The 4,391-nt window shown below is 47.8% G+C and overlaps 1 long non-coding RNA gene across 2 annotated transcripts in view; it reads left to right on the plus strand.

Annotated features, from left to right (window-relative positions):
• Nucleotides 1-803: 803 nt before the first annotated feature.
• The window catches only part of LOC109319243, a 14,440-nt gene continuing 10,852 nt past the window's right edge, over nt 804-4,391 (plus strand). The window contains exons 1-2 of one of the 2 annotated variants that reach the window (XR_002103431.1): nt 804-816; nt 957-958. This is a non-coding gene — a long non-coding RNA (uncharacterized LOC109319243). The remainder of the gene's footprint in view (nt 817-956; nt 959-4,391) is intronic. The other variant, XR_002103432.1, reaches the window with a different exon arrangement.

Genomic DNA, 4,391 nt, shown 5'->3' on the forward strand with positions numbered 1-4,391 from the left:
TCACCCAAGGCACATGCAGCAGGGGCACACTGAAGTAGGGAGCAGGCCCCAGGATGCTTCCCTTGAGAGGTCCCAGTGGGTAGGGCAGGGGTGTGGTTAGCCCTTCACCTCAATTATCCTTGAGCCCTACATGTCCTGAGCCTGGGCACTGTGGGATGGGTGGCAGTGCAGCAGAGCAATTGCCCTGCAGGAGGAAGGGGGGAGCAGGTTCTGAAGTGGAAGCAGAAGGTGCTGCCAGAAGCCTAATCTGTCTCATCCAGGAAGGGGTCAGCACCAAACTGACCAGCACCCCAAGGGAGCAAGTGAGGATGGGGAGCTCAGGTGGCAGCTGCCTATGCCTAGGTATGCCTGGCTGACTTACCATGGTCCCTGGACACCTGTGAATGGCCAACCCCCCGATCTGAGGCCAGGTAGTGCACAGCCCTTGGTGCAGAGGATCTTATCTCTGAAATGTTGCAAACTCTCACAAAGGTTTCTGTCTGTTAACTGCAGGGTGAACATCTGGACATGGGGGACAGACCACCAGCCTGAGTGGGGATGTGAGCTCCAGGTTGCTGCCACCCAGTGCTGGAACCCAGTGGTGCATGCAAGACAGGACTTGGTCTAATGCTTGGTTGGGGTGGCAGAGGAGCAGAAGGTGCAGGTGGAGGCCTGGTGGCAGGAGGACCTGGCCTGCCAGGAGAAGTGGCACAAGGAGGACATGACCTGGGAGGAGGCATGGGACGGGTGGAGCATGAGCACTGGGCCCAGATGGAGGCCATGGAGTGGGAGCACATAGAGCTGCTCCAGCAGTAGGTGGTTTTCCAGGCCCGGGCAGTGGAGGCTGAGGATGCTGACCACTGGGCTCTGGACACCTTCCTGGCCTTGGCAGTTGTGGCAGCTGGGGCCAGCAGGGCTAGCACAATGGGCATCAGGAACACAGGGTGCTGATTGTGCTGGCACGGGCAGGGCTGGAGCAGTGAGGTGCTACTCATCGCAGGGGCAGGGGCTGGAGTAGCCATGGTGTGGGGAGGCATGGTGGGCAAGGAAGAAAATTCTGTGCGCTGCTCCTGTGCTGGGCACACAACTCCTGGGCAGGAAAGGGGCTGGCCAGGGATCAGGGGATGGGGCTGTGTTTCTAAGATGGTTACCAAGTGCCAGCAGCTAAATTTAGTGCCAAGTCTCTGCATGTGTAGACGTCTACCAAAAATTGCTTACTGCACATTAGCTTAATGCACAGTAAATTTAGTTGCAAATAATTAGACATGTAGACATGCCTAGTAAAGAGTATGCTTTTGTGTGAGTTGGCATAGGAAATGGTACAGTTATCAAAATAATTGGTGTCATCCCTGCTAGCTGTGTTGTACCTGCTTTTTGAAAAATGAGAGTACATTGATATCTGGTGCTCTCATTATGGTTAATTAATAAGTTTACACTGCAAGTTTCTACCTAAATAAATAAATGTCTTTATTAATTTGTCAGTATAGTGATAGCCAGAAAATATAAGGCTATAAAGAATGACATCTTGGTATTCCATACTTATTCTCTTTCCATGAATTCCTGCTCATATTGTATTAGGTTGCAACTCAAAATGAATTTCTTCTACCTGCCGGAAGATAACCAAGCCAAGTGTCTGGAAATCTGGAAGCAAGCTGTGCTCATTCTGTCTCAGAGCCTACACTTCTGAAAATGGGAGGGGATTCAAAAACCAGCTAATCATTGTTGATGCTGCATGACACAGGAGACAAAAAGATAACCCAGGTTTGTTTTCTCTGCACTGCTGACAACTGTTAGGAAAAAAAAACCCTGCCAGAGCATCTCTACTGCTCTATTTGTGCCTCAGCTGCTCCAGCATGCCAGGAGCTGGGAGGAGCTGGGCAAGGACAGTTTGCCCAAAGTGTCCCACAAAGTTGGGGGACAATTTGTCAATAACTATTGACAAATTGTCCCACAAAAAAGAGTACACGCAGGGGCATGCACTGAGGCACAAAGTAGCTGCACAAATGTGTTCCACTACTATTTGTGCCAATGCAACCCTGTAACAGGGGGTCTTCTTGGGGCTGATTTAACTGGCGCACCCACCTGTTTCTGGGCTAACTGCCCACCTTCTCACTTGCCATGCCTTGTTGGCAATTAATTAATGATGCAATTAAGCAGGAAGCTGCCCATTTCCTGCCTCAATGCCAGGGGGTGCTATCTGTGGCTCCATTCCTCCCTTACACTGCAGCTCAAGCCTCGCAGATGGCATCCAGATGTTGTATAATCACTTGCCCCCCACACTGGGTGCCAGAATCCTCCTAATCAAACCCCACCTGGATTCATCTCCTCAGGCAGTCTGTACCCCCTTCATACCGGGCAGCTTCCCCTTTGGGTGTGGTCCCCCCCTGGGACCTTTGGCTCACTACCCTGGCCCACCTCCAGGCCAGCTGGAACCCCAGGTGCACAGCTCTTGAGCATTCCTCATGGTGGGCCCCTGGCCCTTTGACCCTCCCAGTCCTGGCCCCAGCATGGACCAGTCAGGGGAAGTTCAGACAGGAGTGAGTCTATGGCCTCGCTTTTTCTCCATGGGGTCCACCTTTCTGACCTTCCAACAAGGGGTAAGTTACCTAGTTGTGGGGGCTAGGGGTTAAGGCACCCTGACCTGCATTTCACCAGGGTGGTAACTGGCCTGGCATTTCCTGGGGTCTCCCACACCACTGGAAGCCCCACCAGGCCTCTCTTTCTCAGCAGGGTGCAGTTTTAGGTCATGCCCAGCACCAGGAGCCTCCTTACCAGCCCCTACAGTTCCTCCCTTACCTCCAGATGATACCAGTAACCCTCCAACCAGGCAATGCTGTTTCCTGGCCTCCAGTAGCAGAACTTGCCTATTTATATGGGCAGCCCTAGGTTCAAAATGGCTCCCCTCATCAGGCACCTGGCAGCTGCCAGCTCCAGGCCCTTAAAGTGGCAGGCAGAAACAGTGCCCTGCCACAAACCCCTATGCCCCTGCTCATCTGGATGTGGCCTATAGGTTTGGTGCAGACTTTGTGCTAGCCCTCTGTACAAGTGTGAATGCCAACTTCTGTGAATATTCAAGTTGAAAGAGTTGACTGGCAGGAACTGGCATCCATGAAAAGAGTGATTTTTTAAAGTGAATCCAAATTGTTTTTGCATATGCAATCCTGAGTGTTCACTGCAGACATCTTGCTTCTAGAGGCTATATTCGGAAAACAAAAACATGGCACATAACCAATGAGATCAAACTAAACAATTCCAATTCTGAATAGCAAATATTGACAATGAATTGTTCATTAATGAAGTACAGACTAAGAATAATTTGGGGAAATTACGTGGTCAATAATTTCAATTAGTGAGAAATTAGAGAGACTGGTATTTGTAAATAAGAGTCTAAGTCTTTGTTCAGCTTCAGAATAAATGTGCTGAGTGACATCTGGTGTTGTTTATGTTCATTTACTTTTCTAACTACCATTAGACTTTACATTTGTTATGGGGCATAGAGTAGGCATGTAGAACAGGAGAATTTGGAGATGGAAAACAATTCCTAATATATCTAGGCCAGGCCCCAGGATAAACCTTTGCTTCTGGATACTCTACACTGTATTTGCCAAAGCTTTGTTCAGGCTAGGGTTGCCACTGTATAATAGGACTATAATTTACTTTTCCATCAAGCCTGGTATAATGAATAGTATATTGGCTTCTCACAGCAGATGCTACCAGTAACATTACTACCTTTCTATTCTTCTATCACATTGACTTATCTGCTTTAGCTGGAATATTAGAAGAGGGCACAATCAGGAGTCTTTATCCAGTTCATCTCATGCGGGAATAGAGCTGGGGGAATTTTTTTGAGTGAATTATTTATTTTTATGAATGATAACTAAACTGGTGTCGGGAAAACCATCTAGCTACACTATTGCATATCCCTTAGTGCAGCCAACCAAAGTCATAATCTGAATTTGTGCAGAATATTTTCATTTCAAGATGGAATAAACTTCACCAACACCAATTTCAGTTTTCCTTATCTGCTCTAAAAGTTTGCATAGGGGTGGGGAGTAAAGTAGGGGGACCGATAGCTTGTCACTGAATGCTGATATTGGAGCTAATCTATATCGCAGATATTGTTCGGGGTAGCTTTTATGGAGAGCTAAAATGGAAAGGGATAATGATCCGAAGGGGCGATGAATTCTGTTTATTTTATAAGCCTGGTTCTGTAAAGAGGTGTTCAGGATTTGTGATTTTATAGGGGAAGGTCTTGTAAATGTTTTCCCAGTACATGTACCCAGAGCATTGTAAGACTGAATATATGAAAAGAAACTGAAATGAATAAATGTATGTCTAGTTACCTGAACTACTAAATCTGGTTAGGGTTAAAGCAGAGACTATGAGAAGAAATACTCTGCACTTCCAGCTTA

The sequence above is a fragment of the Crocodylus porosus genome, unplaced genomic scaffold (genome assembly GCF_001723895.1).
Source record: "Crocodylus porosus isolate Cpor-Errol unplaced genomic scaffold, CroPor_comp1, whole genome shotgun sequence".
In the NCBI taxonomy this organism is placed as follows: Eukaryota; Metazoa; Chordata; order Crocodylia; family Crocodylidae; genus Crocodylus; species Crocodylus porosus.